General features: G+C 41.3%; 1 pseudogene; it reads left to right on the top strand.

Annotated features, from left to right (window-relative positions):
• Nucleotides 1–19,022, top strand: part of LOC100591566 — a 40,287-nt pseudogene that overhangs the window by 11,370 nt on the left and 9,895 nt on the right.

Below are 19,022 nucleotides of genomic sequence, written 5' to 3'. Positions count from 1 at the left end.
GGCCCTGGTGAAAGGAGATGCCAAGAGCTTTATGGGTCTATTCAGGATGTTTGTGGGTTGTTCAGGAAACCCTTGTGTGATTCAGGGACTGCTTCAGACAGTCACTAAAGGCTTCAAGCAGAGCCGGGCCATCTCAGAATGTCCCTCGCCTAAGAGAAGAGGTCCCTTTCTCCTCCCCTGCCATGTGGGACCCTCAGTCTGTGCTGCCTCCTTCCTTCCTTGAAGGGCTCAGCCTGAGAGAAGGAGCTAGCGAGAAGCTTCCCCAGACTCAGCTCCAAATGCCTATCCTCCCAGGACATCTGCCTGCCCACAGGCTCCTGTTGCTCTTTGCAGAGTCCTTGATGCGGCAGAGCAGGGTCTTCATTGATGGTCCTGAGCAGGGGCCATGGGATGGATCTCTGGGGAGTGACTCATGACACCTCCCTGGAATATGAGAAACACGCCAAATCTAAACATATCAGGACTCCTCGCATCCATCGCCTTGGGACTGGCCATAAACCACAGACTGTCTCTAGCATCTCGAGAGTTATTCTGCCTTCTGGATTCCTTCCTACTCCAACTCTCCAGCCTTGTTGAGGTTCACTGTTGCCTCCTGAATACAAATGAACCTGCATCCCAATTTAAAGAAAAAAATGATTCTCCTTCCTCTTTGTCTCACACCAAGAAAAAAAGACGCTCTCCCTGCTTTCTCTGTGATGGGACACTAGTTCTCCTAGCATCCTGCAGCCTTCCCAGCCCTGCTGCTCGTGGTAGAAATGCTGCCACAGTCCAGCATCCTGGAGTCCTCCTTGATTTCTCACTCTCTTTTTTTTATACTCCGCATTCAATTCTGCCTTTGAAATGCTTATGTCCACTTACATGAGACAGTAAATGTTTAACAATGGACTTTTTGAAAGGGAAAAACAAAAAGCTGATTTGTAGTGCTTCCAATCTCTGTAGTGTGATAATTCCCAACATAGACAGTTTCAAGCCATCAACAGTTAAACAACCAGAATGCAAAATTCCTGAAATTTAACAATTGGCTCTCAGCTGCTCCAGCACAGCACTGAGTTACATGCCTAATTCGCACATTTCTCACCTCCGCCACCCCTCCCTGTCGCAGCCAGCATCATCTCTTCTGGTAGCATTCCTATTGCCTCTACTGGCTTTCAGTTTTCAGCCACAGTGATTCTTTGGAAAAGTCTAGTTGTGTACGCCTCTGCTTCTTCTCCAACACAGCTATATGGTTCCCTTCATCCCTCCTTCAACTCTTTCTGCCTAATGTCTACTAATGTAAACCACCCTGTATAAAATATCAATTTCCCTCCCTACCCTGATACTCTAATTTATCTTAACATGATGAATTTTTCCTTAGCACATATTACCATCTGTATTACTCTGAATACAGGCAATTCTCACTTTTCATGGCAATGCAGGATTGTAAAAATGACTGTGCAACCTGAAACCTAGGAAAGCAATCTCCATATCCAATTGGAAAAACAATGATCATTCTATGACTTTTACAATTTTTTGTCAAAATATTAGAAACAAAATTACAAATGTAGGAGGCAATAAAAATATACTGAAATAAATATTTATTAGTGCACTGTAATTCAAAGCATTAGAAACATTGAGAGTTTAAGTGTTTTATTGATTTGTAAAAATGTATCAAGATTAGCTGGATCAGTGCTTGCCACCTTCTTGTGCATTTCTGATATGGAGCAAGCATTGTTTCTACCTTGGTGTTTCATCATCTTCCTAATTTTGAATTTGTTTCCAACATCTTATCCTTTGCACTTTGTTTGTTTGTTTTTTTTAAATTATACTTTAAGTTCTGGGATACATGTGCAGAATGTGCAGGTTTGTTACATAGGCATACATGTGCCATGGTGGTTTGCTGCACCCATCAACCCGTCATCTACATTAGGTATTTCTCCTAATGCTATCCCTCCCCTTGCCCCCCACCCCCTAACAGGCCCCAGTGTGTGATGTTCCCCTCCTGTGTACATGTGTTCTCATTGTTCAACTCTCACTTATAAATGAGAACATGTGGTGTTTGGTTTTCTGTTCCTGTGTTAGTTCGCTGAGAATGATGGTTTCCAGCGTCATTCATGTCCCTGCAAAGGACATGAACTCATTCTTTCTTATGGCTGCATAGTATTCAATTGTGTATGTGCCACATTTTCTTTATCCAGTCTATCATTGATGGGCATTTGGGTTGGTTCCAAGTTTTTGTTACTGTGAATAGTGCTGCAATATACATACATGTATGTGTCTTTATAGTAGCATGATTTATAATCCTCTGGGTATATACCCAGTAATGGGATTGCTGGGTCAAATGGTATTTCTGGTTCTAGATCCTTGAGGATTCACCACACTATCTTCCACAATGGTTGAACTAATTTACATTCCCACCAACAGTGTAAAGGCATTTCTATTTCTCCACATCCTCTCCAGCATCTGTTGTTTCCTGACTTTTTAACGATTGCCATTCTAACTGATGGGAGATGGTATCTCACTGTGGTTTTCATTTGCATTTCTCTAATGACCAGTGATGATGAGCTTTTTTTCATATGTTTGTTGGCTGCATAAATTTCTTCTTTTGAGAAGTGTCTGTTCATATCCTTTGCCCACTTTTTGATGGGGTTGTTTGTTTGTTTCTTGTAAATTTGTTTAAGTTCCTTGTAGATTCTGGATATTAGCCCTTTGTCACATGGATAGATTGCAAAAATTTTCCCCTATTCTGTAGGTTACCTGTTCACTCTGATGATAGTTTCTTTTGCTGTGCAGAAGCTCTTTAGTTTAATTAGATTCCATTTGTCAATTTTGGCTTTTGTTGCAATTGCTTTGGTGTTTTAGTTATGAAGTCTTTGCCCATGCCTATGTCCTGAATGGTATTGTCTAGGTTTTCTTCTAGGGTTTTTATGGTTTTAGATCTTACATTTAAGTCTTTAATCCATCCTGAGTTAATTTTTGTATAAGGTGTAAGGAAGGGGTCCAGGTTCAGTTTTTTGTACATAGCTAGCCAGTTTTCACAACACCATTTATTAAATAGGGAATCCTTTTCCCATTGCTTGTTTTTGTTAGGTTTGTCAAAGATCAGATGGTTGTACATGCGTGGTGTTATTTCTGAGGTATCTCCCAGTCAGGAGGCATGGGGGTCAGTCAGCCCCTTAGCAGAGCAGTGCTGTGCTGGGAGATCCACTTGTCTCTTCAGAGCTGGCAGGCAGAAAAGTTTGAGTCTCCTAAAGCTGTGACCACAGCCACACCTTCCTTCAGGTACTCTCTCCCAGGGAGATGTGAGTTTTATCTATAAGCCCCTGACTGAGGCTGCTGCCTTTCTTTCAGAGATGCCCTACCCAGAAAGGAGGAATCTAGAGAGGCAGTCTGGCTACAGTGGCTTTGCTGCACTGTGGTGGGTTCTGCCCAGTTCGAACTTCCCAGTGGCCACCTGCTCAAGCCTCAGTAATGGCGGATTCCCCTCCCCCAACCAAGCTTGAGCATCCTAGGTCAACCTTAGACTGCTGTGCTGGCAGCAAGAATTTCAAGCCAGTGGATCTTTGCTTGCTGGGCTCCATGGGGGTGGGATCCACTGAGCTAGACCACTTGGCTCCCTGACTTCAGCCCCCTTTCCAGTCTCACTGGCATTCCAGGCGCCACTGGGGTACAAAAAAAAAATTCCTGGAGCTAGCTCTGTGTCTGCCCAAGTGGCCGCCCAGTTTTGTACTTGAAACCCAGCACCCTGGTGGTCTAGGCACCCAAGGGAATCTCCTGGTCTTCAGGTTGTGAAAACCATGGGAAAAGCATAGTATCTGGACCAGATAGCACTGTCCCTCACAGCATAGTCCCTCACGGCTTCCCTTGACTAGGGGAGGGAGTTCCCCAACCTCTTGTACTTCCCAGGTGAGGCGACGCCCCACCCTGCTTCTGCTCACCCTCCGTGGGCCACACCCACTGTCTAACCCATCCCAGGAGATGAGCTGGGTACCTCAGTTGGAAATGCAGAAATAACCCACCTTCTGTGTTGGTCTCACTGGGAGCTGCAGACTGGCGCTGTTCCTATTCGACCACCTTGCCAGCTCTTCCCCTTTGTACTTTCAAAGTGGTGAAATCTCTGCAAAAGTTCCTTTCATGTGAAGATTTTTGCTGCTGTCACATTCTCTGGGAGCACTTTCTTCTCTCCCATCCCTTCATGAGACAAGACTTGGAGCTCCTTTTCCATAAACGTCTGTGTAGACACTTACTGGGATGTGCCTTGCCCTAGTCATAGTGATTCCCCCTGAGGCCAAGCCTACACCACGACCCCGGTGGTAGTAATGACTTTGTGATTATAAGGCTGGACACATGACCCACACTCATTATGTGGTGGTACCTGCACATCCCCCAGCCATTGGCCAGGGTTGTTGCACTGCATCATAAATCCTTGAGGGCAGAGAGTCTGTTTTTTTAAAACTATTAGTATTACCAAAACACCAATTAATAAGAATCATATCTAAGTTTTGGAATACAGTCAGCTGTTATTAAGTAATTTGCATATATTAATCCATTTTACGGCCTTAACAAACCTATGAAGTTGATATGATTATTATTTCCATTTTAGGGAACTGAAGAAACAGAGATGTTAAACAAGTTCCCCTAGGTCACACAGCTAGGACTGGTAGAACTAAATTCAAACCTAGAAGTTCTGATTCCTAAGCCCACAAGCTTAAACTGTGCTCTTCTCAAACATCCACTGACTCCTCACTTGTCCCACAGCCATATCTCATTATCTGCACCTTGTGTCATGAGTGCAGGGCTAAATTTCCCAGAAGGAGAATTTTAGCTTATGGTTCCCCAGGCTCCTGCTTCTCTCAAGCATTCAGGCTGTATCTGTACTGCACGAAGTCAACTTAAATTTGAAACTCAATTCTCCACGTGATTTCCACAAAATTTTTTCACTTACATAAGCATCTATGCATCTAATAGATCTTTATTGAAGGATTGGCGTTCACAGGAGGTCACTTTGCTGCTCCAAGTACAGATTCTGCCAAATTATTGAAACTATTCTATCAATATTTGAGTCATATATTCCAAATTATAGTTTTGGAGGTATAATATTCTGTGACTCATATCTTCCGGGTAGTTGTTACTTTCATAAAAGGAAATATTCCACTTTCAACCATTTGTGCTTTTTGCCTTAAATTATACTTAAGATATTAATATTTCTGGCACAAAATTTTGCAAAGTATGTTATGGTATTTCTTTGTTATTGCTATATTTATACCTGTTTACGTTACTTTGTTTGGGTGTGTCTCTTTGTGCTGGGTCCTAGGAGATGGCCCCTACGTGATGACCCAGCTCACTACTTACTACTCTTTTATGTAGAGTCAGCTTACTCAACTGATATGGTTTGCATCTGTATCCCCCCCAAATCTCATGTAGAATTGTCATCTCCAGTGTTGGAGGTGGGCCTGGTGGGAGGTGATTGGATCTTGGGTGTGGATTTCCCTCTTGGTGCTGTTCTCATGATAGTAAGCAAGTTCTCATGAGATCTGTTTGTTTAAAAGTGTGTGGTACCTTCCTACTCTCCCTATCCCTCCTGCCGTGACCATGTAAGATGAGCCTACTTCCCCTTCGCCTTCTGCCATGTTTGTAAGTTTCCTGAGACTTCCTCTGAAGCCGAGAAGGTACAAGCATCATGCTTCCTGCAGAGCCTGTGGAACAGCGAGCCAATTAAACCCCTGTTCTTTATAGATCACCCAGTCTCAGGTACTTCTGTATAGCAATGCAAGAACAAACTAATACGTCAACCGAATTATTTTTAAAAACCTATATATATTTTAAAAATCCTCTGCTTTGTTACATTGCCAAGATACCTGTTGTACTTCATGTCTGCCTATGCTTGTTTTATACGTGGTTGGTTTTGTTCTATGGATTTGCTTTTTTTGCTATGTTTATAGGTTATTAAATATTCTAATCTTGAACAACTTCTCATATTTAATTTTTAACACGTTCTCAGGTGTGAAGTTCTTTTTATTACTGTTCTATTGTTTTTAAGTTATTGTTGTTCTTAGATTGGTTAGCTATCTCTTGTGGTGCTGCTGTTCCCCAAATCTTTAGTGATTTCTGCTTGCACTGCCGTCTTTGCAGGAATAATGCCCCACGTGATCATGGGTTGTTAGGGCCTTGTGAAGCATGGCACCTGCCCCAACCTCACTGTGGGGACTGCTCCTAACTGAGTCTGTGGCTTCTTCACTGCTTACTTCTAGAGGGATGTCCCTCCTTTCTTATGAGAGGTGGTCATAGTGCAAACATTAAAAGTGAAGGCTGTGGAGTGTGGCAGCCTATGTCTCAATCTAAAAGCTGAGTGATCTTGAGCAAACTTGCTACTCTCTGTGTGCTTCAGATTTTCTCACCTTTAAATGAAGGTTAATGGTAGCACTTACCTCAGGGTCAGAGTGTTGAATTAATGAGGTAACTGACATAAAATGCTGGATACCATGTCTGGTGTCCAGGACATCTGCAAAAAATAATAGCTGCTACTATTCCTTCATGACATACAGAGACTACTTTCTTGTTTTAAAGTGTAGACATTGAATAAGATAATTTTATCATTTTTTATATTCATTTCTGTGGGTATGGAGCAGGAGGTGAAGATTTCACTCTCTGCACATCTGCCACATAGAAAAAGAAATTTGGATGGAAATATGATAATTTTTATAATTTCATTTGACAATTACTTCTGAGAGATGAAGGACTTCAAACCCAGCATGTGACAGGGAGGGTTCCACGCAGGCCTTTCTTAGTCATAGATGATGAAGGAGAAACCATTTCTCCTAACAGGGTAATTTTGCTAAAGCACAAGTGTGACAGGGAAGCAGTGAATGCTTGCTGTACACAAAATATTAATATAGCCACCATTTTTTAGTTATAATTAATTATGAGTTGAGCATTCAGTATGCTTTATATTATTCCTACCGTATCTTTACAAGGTACATGTTATAAACTCTATTTACATATAATCAAGCTAAGGCTCAGAGAACTTAGGTGTTTTGTTTAAAGTCACACAGCTGGATATTGTGAGAGAGGAATTCATTTATGCATTGACAAGAAGCAGGGAGCAGAGAATCCAGAGGGAGCAACTGATTTCAGAGTGGCAGGAATATTTCAAGTACACCATGTAAGCTGGGTCTCAGGGGCCTGGAAATCTCAGAGAAAGCCACTGGTGGGAAACTCAGCCTGCAGTAGGGATCCATTGAAAAAATTTTGAGTTCCTTCTCTTCACCTGGCACCATGGTATCAATAATGACCTACTGCGTTTCAGGTATGGTACAGTCATTATCTCCTTTAACATCCACAAAAACACAGCAGTGAAAGACTTATTATTTGCAATTTGGAGAGCAAAACTGAGCCTAGGAGGGCCCAGTGACTTCCTCAAATCCTCAACACACCCTCTTGGTTGGAGTATTTATTCTTCCTCTCTCCTCACCTCCAATCTGAACACAGTGGTGGATGGAATAGGTGCTCCATGTGCAAAACAAAGACTATTGACGTGACTGCCCCAGGAAATTGCATACCATATTCTTCCCCCATCATAACCCTATCCCCTCTCCATAACCCATGACCCGTAATTCCCACCTCAGCCCACAAAGCATATCTTTATTAACCTAAACCCACTTCCTCTCCTGGAGGAAGTCAGGAGATGACTCCTTCTGCTGGATGCAGGCACATGAAAGTGCTGCTAAGGTCCCAGATTAGACTGAATTGGGGCTAAATTTTTCCAGTTATATTGATGAAAGTTTGGAATAGGGAACAATTTCAGAAGCACACCTGGTTCCTCTCAAATATTGAGCAGTAGGTTTTGTGAACCCTCCTCCTGCCCCGAACTGAGTAGCACTTGATTGAGGCTTGGTGCAGAAGAAGACAACAAGCCAGCAGCATCCTAGCGTCTTGAGATGGAAAGTTTAGAAAACAGTTCCTAATCACAGGTCCTTCTTGGACTAATAGCCCCAAATGGTGAATCACCAAGAAGACCTGAAGATGGTGTTAGGGGCCATGTGGAGAGAACACATGGTCAAGGTGTGCAGGAAGCACTATTTCTGCTAAGCCTGTCTGATTCTCCTGAGAATGGAGCATGAGTAACTGTTTGCGTTGTAACTGCCTACTGTGCCTGATTTCTATTTCACTGTTGTATTCTATCACTGCCACTTCCTCTTGAATCAAGGGAGGCAGTGCTTGTCTTCTCTCCTCTGAGAAGTTTGAGATCTCCCCAGCACAGACATTTGGACAGAGCAGGCTCCTGAGGTCTCCGGGATACCCATCCCAGCCTCCTGGCCCCACCCTCCTGGTCCTTTCCTGCTGCTGATTCTGCTGCTGGGATGCACAGGTGAGCACTGCCTTGGGCTAGAACCCTTTCTCTCTGCTTGCAGGGCCATGGCCTGTCCCTGGGCTTTCAGGGATTCCAGACAAACACAAGTGCTCCCAAGGTAGGCCAAGGACTGGGCATTGTCTGAGAGGAGAAGATCAGGGAGCTGAGCACTTTCTCTGTGGATCTGCAGCTGGCTACCAAGGAATGGAATCAGGTGATCCTTCAACCAGCACCATAATTAGTTACATTTTAAAAATGATATTTCATTTGTCAAACACAGAAGAATCATTATTTAAATCCTTACCTGAAGCAGACCTGGTTCCAGTCAAATATTGAGCAGTAGGTTTTGTGAACCCTTCTGCTGCCCCAAACTGAGTAGCAGGAGCCTTGAGCCTGGAGCCTTGAGGCTCCAGGAGGCAAAGCCATCTACCCAAGGCCACGGGGTGAGCTGAGAGACAGCCTGACAGGGTGTGTGGCTCCAGGCCCAGCCCTCTGTTCAGCACCCTGAGGATGTGAAGTCTGAAACAGTGCCTGAGTTGGGCAGGGGAGCAGCGTTTCCCAGGGAAGTTCAGTCACTGTCCTTCTTCAGGATGCTGCATACTTTGCCCTCTGTTCCCCCTGCTTCCCACTCCTCTGTAATCTCAGTGTTACCACCCATTTTTTTGTGCCCTCTTCCTCTTTAAGAAGGAATTTGCTGCTTTCTGGGCCCTGTAATCCTTTCCTAGGGCTTGCATAACAAAGTACTATAGACTGGGCAGCTAAAATTACAGACATTTACTTCCTTGCACTTTTGGAGGCTGAATGCAAGATCAAGGTGTCGACAGAGTTAGTCTGTACTGAGGTCTTTCTTACTGGCTCGTAGATGGCCGTCTCTGCTCTGTGTCTTATTACGTGGTCTTCCCTCAGTGTGTGTCTGTGTCCTCATCTCCTCTTCTTCTGAGATCGCCAGTCATATTAGATTAAGACCCTCCCCCCCATGACCTCATGTAACTAAATTGCTTCTTAAAGACCTTGTCTCCAAATACAGTCAAATTCTGAGGTTCTGGGGACTGGGGCTTCAACACATGCATTTTGGGGGACACATTCAGCCCATAACAAGTACCACAATCTACCTTGGTTCTTTCAACTTTACCATGGAGAATTTATTTTCCCTTCCCCAGGACAGTCAGAATTGGAGGATCTTTCCTGGTGCAGCCTGGGAGAGCCCTGCTCACAGCTCACAGACAGGCTGCCTGTCCTCACGCTCCACTCAGGTCAGGGAGCTGACCCCAGAATCACAGGGCTGGGCACAGCAGCCTCCCTGCTCCCCACTGGCCCCTGCTGTGAATCACCTCACAGGTCCTAGAGGACAAGGTTCTCACTTTTCAAATTATTTTTCCTACATATACACTTTACCCAAATGACAGTGGTAGGAGTTCAGCAATTGAGCTCTTCCTACAAGGCAGGCACAGTTCTTAGTATTTTGTGTATTTTAACTCTACTAATCCTCACAACATCCCTATTTGAAAGCTACACCTATTAACTCCTATTTGCAAACAGGGAGTCAGGCAGAGGGAGGAACTTGTCCATTGTCCCCTACCTCAGTCAGTGGAGCAGCTGGGATTCAAGTCCAGGTCGACCAGCTCCAGAGTTCATTCTTTTAGCCGTGTTATGCTACTTGTAGAAATATTAGCACATGCAGGGAAGTAAACATAGGAATAATCATCACCCATCACACCAGTCAGAGAAGAGACACTGAGTTAAAACTCTGGTGTATATACTCCCAACATTTGTTACAAATGTGTTGGATGACTTCTATGTGCCAAATACTTTACTGAGATTTTAACAGGTTTCCTAATTTTATTTAATGCACAAAACATCTTTATATAGTATAATGACAGAACAAACTTTTATATATATTTGTGAATGCATGTGTATATATATGTATACATATATACATACGTGGGTATAAGTGACTATAAGTGTACATATATCTACATAAGATTTCACTTTTATCATTATCTTTTTATTTGCAATGAAATTTTTCAGAAAAGAAATGTATTTTATTTTTATTTAAAAAAGCTTATATACTTATCATGTACAACATATCATAAAATATGTGTACATGACTAATTTGAGCTAATTAACCTATGCATGACCTTACATATCTATCACTTTTTGTGGTGAGAACTTATAAACTCTGCTCTCTTAGCAATTTTCAACAATACAATTCATGTTATTCACTCTGGAAACTATATTGTTCAATACATCTCTTAAACTTGTTTCTCTTATCTAAACTAAAATGTTGTATCCTTTGACCAGTATCTCCCAACTACACCCCTCCCCTGCCCCTGGTAACCACCACTCTACTCTCTACTTCTTCTTTTTTCTTTTTTTTTTTTTTTTGAGACGGAGTTTCACCCTTGTTGTTCAGGCTGGAGTGCAATGGTGAGATCTCAGCTCACTGCAACCTCCGCCTCCCGGGTTCAAGCAGTTCTCCTGCTTCAGCCTCCCGAGTAGCTGGGATTACAGACGCCTGCCACCATGTCTGGCTAATTTTTTGTATTTTTAGTAGCAACAGGGTTTCACCATGTTGGCCAGGCTGGTCTCAAACTCCTGACCTCAGGTGATCCACCTGCCTCAGCCTCTCAAAGTGCTGTGATTATAGGCTCTACTCTCTACTTGTAAGAGTTCAACTTTTTTAGATTCAGTGTATGAGTGAGACCATGTGGTATTTGTCTTTCTGTGCCTGGCTTATTTCACTTAGCATAATATCCTCCAGGTTGGAAATGACAGAATTTCCTTCTTTTGTAAGGCTGATTAGAATTTCACTGTGTATATATACCACATTTTCTTTCTCCATTCGTCTGTTGATAGACACTTAGGTTGATTCCATCTTTGCTCCTGTAAATAATGCTGCAATGGACATGGGTGCAGATATCACTGTGACATGCTGATGTTACCTCCTTTGGATATATACCCAGAAGTGAGATTGCTGGATCTAATGATAGTTCTATTTTTAATTTTTGGAGGAAACTCCATAGTGTTTTCAATAATGGCTGTACTAATTTACATTCTCACCAACAGTGGGATGGATTCTCTTTTCTCCACATACTCTCCAATGCTAGTTAAATTTCCTCATTTTGATAATAACCATTCTAACAGGTGTAAGATGATACCTCACTGTGGATTTAACTTGCATTTTTCTGATGAATAGTAAGATTGAGTATTTTTTATATGCCTGCTGGCCATTTTAATGTCTTCTTTTGAGAAATGTCTATTCAGATCTTTGGCCCATACATTAATTGACTTGTTGTCTTATAATTGAGTTGCTTGAGTTCTGTATATGTTTTGTGTATTGACTCCTCATCAAATGTATAATTTGCAAATATATTTTCCCATTCTGTATGTTGTCTCTTCACTCTGTTGATTGTTTTCTTGGCTATGTATGTAATCACACATTCATTTCTATATCCATAAGAAATGCACATGTAGAAGCTTTTTAGTTTGTTGTAATTCAATTTGTCTATTTTTGCTTTTGTTGTGTGTGCTTTGGGGCTCATATCTAGAAACCGATTGCCTAGGCCAATGTTACAGAACTTTTCTTCTAGTACTTTACAGTTTCAGATCTTACATTTAAGTCTTTAATCCATTTTGAGTTGATTTTTGTATGTGGTATGAGATGAAGTTCCAGTTTTATTTCTCTATACATAGATATCCAGTTTACTCAATAACATTTTTGAAGAGATTGACTTTTCCCTGTTGTGTGTCCTTGAAACTTTTATCAGAGGTCAATTAAGTGTAAATATGTGAGTTCATTTTTATGGAGTTGTCCCATATGGCATTTATTATGTTGAGGAACAATCATCCTATACGTAATTCATTGACAGTTTTTATCATTTAAAAATGTTGAATTTTGTCATATGCATTTTTGGGGCCTGTGTTGAAATGGTCATATGGTTTTTGTTGCTCATTCTGTTTATGTAGTGTATCACATGGAGAGATTGCTGAATGTCGAACCATCCCTACATTCCTGGGATAAATCTCACTTGACTATGTGAAACACACACAGGATTTTTTAAAGACTTTTCTTATTATTCCCTTCTAACCATTTTTTAGTCTATAAGAAATGCACATTAAAGAGATGTTTGGTTTTCCCTGTTGCCCACACTCTCTCTTCTTTTTTACTTCTCTGATCTTACCCCTCAAAGTCCCCCAATCTGTTAAGGTAAGCAATAGACAAGCAAACTTCTTGGTAAAATGCATAGTCCCGCAAAATAGAACTTCCGTGCATTGCTGTGTTAGTGTTCCCACTTTCATGAAGGGTAGGTGTGAGGAAGAAAGAAGTGGATGAAGTTGCAGAAACTTCTGCCTATAACATCTATATCTATATAGTAACTATATCTATAGTTATATCCATATCCATAGTCATATCTATATCCTCATCATCTAATGTCCATTGAAGCCTCCAAGCTTCAGGAAATCTGCTGAGTAAAAACGTTATTTTATTTATTTATTTTAAGCCAAGGTCTCACTCTGTCAACCAGGCTGGAATGCAGTGTTGTGATCTCAGCTCACTGCAAACTCTGCCTCCTGGGTTCAAGCGATTGCCATGTTTCTGCCTCCTGAATAGCTGAGACCACAGGGGTGTGCCACCACCCTCAGCTATATTTTTTATTTTTTTTAGTAGAGACGGGGTTTTGCCATGTTGGCCAGGCTGGTCTGAAACTCCTGACCTCAGGTATCTGCCCACCTCAGCCTTCCAAAGTACTGGAATTACAGGCTTGAGCCACTGTGCCTGGCCAACTTTACAATTTTTGAACACCCTCCATGTGGCAGATACTGTGGGAAACATCTTACAGCTCTTACTTTGGATAATCATTATATCCAAGATAGAGATTGTTATCACCCCCTGCCCCCCACCACACACACACATAGATAAGGAAATAGAAGCATATAGCATTCCAAGGTCACTCATTGGTAACTGGCAGAGCTATGATTTGAGCTCAGGCACTCTTAATGTAGAGCTATGATTTGAGCTCAGGCACTCTTAATCTAGAGATCACAGGTTTCACTGTTACTCTTCCCAAATACTTCTGGCCCTGATTCTATTCCATGAGATTTCTGCAGCTGCTGCTAGTGGGAGTGTGTGCAGGGGTGTGGTATGAGGAAGAGGATGTGTAGTTTTCTTCTCCTGGGCTCTTCTGCTTTCTGTGTGATTGCAAATTGATTTTTTCTTCACCAACTCATCTACATGGGAAATTTATTTTCTCCAAATTCAACAGAAACAATCCATTTAAAATAAAAGATTTCAGTCTCTTAAGAAAGTATCCCACTGAGCAATTCACACATTATACACGTATTTATTGGATATCTACTATGTTCCAGGACCTGACATAGAAATGTTGGGTGCACTGGTGAATAAAATAGAAAAAGTAGTTTCCCTTTTGTTCCTTATATCCACTGGAGAATGACAGTAACCAATACCCATGATAAGGAGGTAAATAAAATAGTAAATTAGACAGTGAATAGTAAATTAGATAGTGCAAAAAAACAAGAAAGTATGAGTATATGACTTTTATAATTTTGAATCCTTTCATATATTCCTATTATTGATTATTTTTGTCATAGAAAGATAGCCACATCTGTCAAATGCGTTTCTGCATCAAATGGATAATCACGTGTTTTTCCCTTTATTCCATAAATATGGTATATTACATTGTTGTCATTTGTTTACTGAAACATCCTTGGATTTCAGGAATAACTATTATCTGCTCATGGTGTATCATCCTTCTACTATGCTATTCAATTCAGTTTGCTAGTATTTGGTTGAGCATTGTTGCATTAACAAACCTAGTAGTAATAATGCCAACTGTCAACAGAATGGTGTGCAGCTGCACCTGGCAGTGATTTTAATTTTGTGTTCTAGTGGAAGCTTAGTTTCCAATGCACTTCATATCAGGTGAGCAAAGCCTGGATGTGGGACAATTTATGGTTAACGATTGCAACAGGAAAGTATGCCTTGTAGATCTGTACTCCAGACCAGGAGATCCCAGTAGGTAACCAGTCATTTATTGTTTTAATAGCGTATAGCATGAGGCCAAGAGGGGCATTGTTTTTGCATCAAAAGCCCTGGGGAAATTCATGGCCAACATGAGTGGTGAAGAGACTCCAACAGGAATGAAAGAAGTTGACAAAATTTTTATAGAGAAGGGTATTTTTGTTTGTTTGTCCATTTGTTTGAAGGCACTAACAAGAGTATTGTTTTCAATCATGTGTAAAAGAATATGTTGCCACTAGCATTTAACAGAAACTTAAAGGTGTTGAATTATATGACATTAATAAGTGTGTCAAATGAATCTGTTTTAAAGATGTTGTTATCAATGTAACGTCATCTCTGTGCTCCTGAAGAAAGGTGGATGCCATTATTGATATTGAGACATGATCCCCACTTTAGGATGGAGAGTCTTGGTAACACTCCCAAAAGGCAACACAAAGCTGAAGAAGGCAGAGTACAAGAAAGCCATCAGGGTAATAGCTCTCCCAAATGGTAGAGTCAATCAGAGTAGCAAATTAGCAAGCCTTGGGCATTCAAAGGGTATCCCCTAGGAACTTTCCACCCTAATTTAGAATGATCCCATTCTCATTGCCATTAGTGTTGAAAATGGTAGAGTAAGTCCTGCTGATTTGGTCTATAAAGAACACTCTAACATGGCTGTGAAAATTTCATTTGGAGAGGCATATGGAGATGAACAATTTATTCTACTCATAGTTCCCAGAGAGTGGGGTATGGCATGCCAGGTAGGAAGACATATGGAAGGAGCGTCCATGAAGCAGGCTCAATCAAGCAGATGGGGAAGCAAGAGAGATTGGAACCCCAGGTAAGTGTCTTTCTGGGAGTTAGGGTGGAGGACACAAACAAAAACCATGATGGATTTACTGGTATGTTTTAATGCCACTACTCTACTAGGTCACAGCAGAGGAGGACAAAAAGGGGAATTGTGGCAGGGACCAGCTTTATCACACTGCTGTACTTGGTCAATTGGTAGGGTGCTCACAGCTTGTTTCAGGGATGTTGAGGCATCAGGAAACTATGAATTTTTTAAATGTACACTTGACGGGACATCTTTATTTCTTCATACAACTTTGAGTGCCATGTAGCATCCTTTCATTTCCACCCAAAGCACTCATTTTAGCATTTCTTGTAGGTAAGGTTTAGTGGTCATAAACTCTCACCACACCAATTGGGTGTGGTGGTGGGTGCTCATTTTCATGACCTGATGCCACCCCTTCTACAGATCAGGGAAGTTTGGGCCTGGAGACATTGTGCTATTCACTCAAGGATTCATGGCTGGGATTTATCTGAGAATATCTTAATTTGTCCCTTGTGTTTGAAAGATGTTTGCCAGGTGTAGAATTCTTGGTTGATAGGTTTTTCCTCTTTCAGCATTTTAAACATATCATTCTGCTGTCTTATGGCCTCCAATGCTTCTGATAAGAACTCAGCCGATAATCTTACAAGGATCTCTCGCGTGAGAGGAATAGCTTCTCTTTTGCTGCTTTCAGAATTCTTTCTTTGACTTTAATTGTCGACAGTTGGATTATAATGTGTCTTAATGTGGGTCTCTTTGACTTTATTGCTGAGTTAAATTTGGGTTTCCTTGGCACCTTAAGTTTGTAGATTCATGTATTTTATCAAGTTTGGGAAGATTTTGTTCATGATTTCCTCCAATAATCTTCTGCCCCTTTCTCTTTTTGTCTTTTCCCCTCTAGAACTCTAGTAATGTGTACTTTTATCAGTTTGATAATGTACCACCATTCCCTTAGATTCTATTATCTTTCATTTTTGTTGTATCTATACCTCACTCTCAATAATTTCAATGATTTCATCTTCCAGTTTCTTGGTTTTTTTCCCACCTGCTCACTTGTTGGAGAACCCCTTTAGTGAACTTTTAGTTGTAATACTTTCAACTCTTAAGTTCTCGTTTGATTTCTTTTTATAATTTCTCTTTGTTACAGTTCTAATTTTGTTACTGTATCATAATCCTGAATTATTTTAGTTGTTTGTCTATTGTTTCCTTTAGCTCTTTGAACATGTTGAAGACAGTGCTTTTAACATCTTAGTCTAGTATCAGGGTGGGCCCAATGTATCACATGAGTCCTTATAAGAAGGAGGAGGCAGGAAATTAGGAGTTAGAGAAGCACATGTGAGGATGCAAGCCAGAGGCTGGAGTGATAGGAAGATGTAACTATGAGAAAAGAAATGTTACCAGCTTCCAAAATTAGTAAAGGCAAAGAACAGAGACTCCAGAAAACATAGCTGTTTTTTTAAAAAATTGTATATATGTAAGGTGTACCACATGATGCTTTCCTATACATATACATAGTGTAATGATTACTATAGTCAAGCAAATGAACATATCCATCATCTCACATAATTACCCTGCATGTGGGTGTGTGTCAAGAGCCCATGAAATATACTCTTTAAGCAAAAATACTAAATTCAATACAATATTATTAACTCTAGTCGTCGATATATGGCATGTTCGATCTCTGGACTTCCTCATCCGACCTATCTTCAATTTTGTATTTTTTGACCTGTATCTCACTGTTACCTCCCTGCACTTCACCCTGGTCAGTACCATTTTATTCTTCACCTTTACGTACTTGACTTTTCTTCTTGATTGTAACCCAATCACACAATTTTGGGCTTCTGAACTCCAGAACTACAATATGATATATTTCTTTTGTTGTAAGACACCAAGTTTTGGTCATTAGTCACATCAGCATTAGGAAACTTATGCTGTGGGTGAAAAATTCCCAGGGGCTTAAAACAATGTTATTTCTTTTTAAGCTGCATTTTCATTGTGTGTTGGGGATTCTGCATATCACTCTCGCTCAGGGATCCAGGCTGATGGAGCAGACCCCATCAGAGCCTTGTGGGTCTCTGTGGAAGGGAGAAGGTGATCCATAGAGGTTCTTGCATTTGAATGCACAGTCCACATAATATACTCATCATTTCTACTCACAACTCAGTGGTCTAAAGCAGTTACATGACTTCAGTCAATGAAATGGTCCAGAAAGTGCAACACTCCATATGGCCAGAAAGTGAAGGCAAAAATATTTAGCAAAGCATGACACTTCCAAGGAGGGCTCAGGAGCTCCATTTAGGTCCTGAACCCAAAGCTCTATCATAAAATTGAACCTCTCTGTGCCTCATTGTCCTCACTTCTAATAAGTCTCATGTTACAGACTTGTTGTGAAGGTTAAATGAGATAATATATGCAATGTCCTGAGCTCAAGCCCTGCTCCTAATGTGCACCCGATCAATGAAAGTCTTTGATACACATGAGGAAATACACAGGATCACGTAAGGATGAATAAATGAGTGCTTTGTCGTGAAAGTGAAAGCTAAGGAGGAGTTGCAGGTGATCCAGCCTGAGAAGTTCATGTCAGTCACAGCTGGAGATATGTCCACTCTGCACTGCACTGCAACCTCCCTGCTCCCTGTGGGGCCTGTCCAGTGGTTCAGAGGAGCTGGACCAGGACACTAATTAATCCACAGTCCAAGAGAAGGCTACTTCCCCCAGGTAACAACTATTTCAGACTAGACAAAGAGAAACAACGGACTATGTTCGAGAAGCTAAATAAAAGCTCCTCAAACAGAACCACTGACCAGAGAGCCAGCATTTCTCCTTTTCATCGGTTTCCCAAAGGCTCAGAATGCACCTCACATTCAGACACTAAAGCCCATTGGTGATTGGAAAAACTCTTCCAAACATAAGCCCTATCATTCCTTATTGAGATTCCACATCAGGACAAAGAGAGCTGTTCCACTCTTTAACAGCTGCAGAATAGTCCAATTTATGAAAATATCAAATTTGTTTTACAGTATTCTGTTGATAAATATGTAAGTTGCTCTCAATGTTGAGCTATTAAAACAACCGTGTAGTGGGTGACCTTGTACATGTGTTATCCTACTCAGGTGACAAATGCCCACTGGAAGTGGCATTGCTAGGTCAGAGGGTGTGTGTGTTTTCATATATAAGAATACTGCCTAATTTCCTTCCTAGATGATTAGCAATCAAGGCTCCTAACAACCCTTAACCATAAATGGAGAAGGTGGCTTTGTCCTGATTTTGCAGTTATTACAGATAAAGACACAAGTTCCCAGCTGATGTGTTCCCACCCTAGGCAATCACATTGAGTAAGTGGCTCAGGTGTGACCCCAATCTGCTACCTCCTAGTGAAGTGCTCACTCCTCTTTGCCATATTATCAGCCTAACTGATGCCCTGGATGAGAAAGGAGGGAGGCAGGGAGGGAAGCAGGGAGCAGCAGCTGTGCCAGTCTCCTTATAAGCAGTGCTAGGAAGGAGGAGCCATTTGTTGCCTCTTTTAACCCATTTAGAAAGAACAAAAAAATGCAGCTCACTGCCAGAGCTCATTTAATTTTACATAAACATGCTCTTTGAGGTTGAAGAAAATCTGACTGATTTTCAATGTGAAAATAAAATATAAAAATTGTTCTTGGAGTTATTTCTAAACAGAACTTGTCTCTAGTCCTAATGTAACAGAGATGTTTATGATGTTACATTAAAATTAGTGACAAGAGTATCTTGGGGCAAACAGGGTATGGGTTAAAGACGAGGCACTAAAGCTCAGAGAGGAGACCTGAGTGGTGAGCAGGTCAGGCAGCCGAGGTCTGATCTCCACCAGC

The sequence above is a fragment of the Nomascus leucogenys genome, chromosome 13 (genome assembly GCF_006542625.1).
Source record: "Nomascus leucogenys isolate Asia chromosome 13, Asia_NLE_v1, whole genome shotgun sequence".
NCBI lineage: Eukaryota > Metazoa > Chordata > Mammalia > Primates > Hylobatidae > Nomascus > Nomascus leucogenys.
This window is presented reverse-complemented; position numbering and strand designations above follow the sequence as displayed.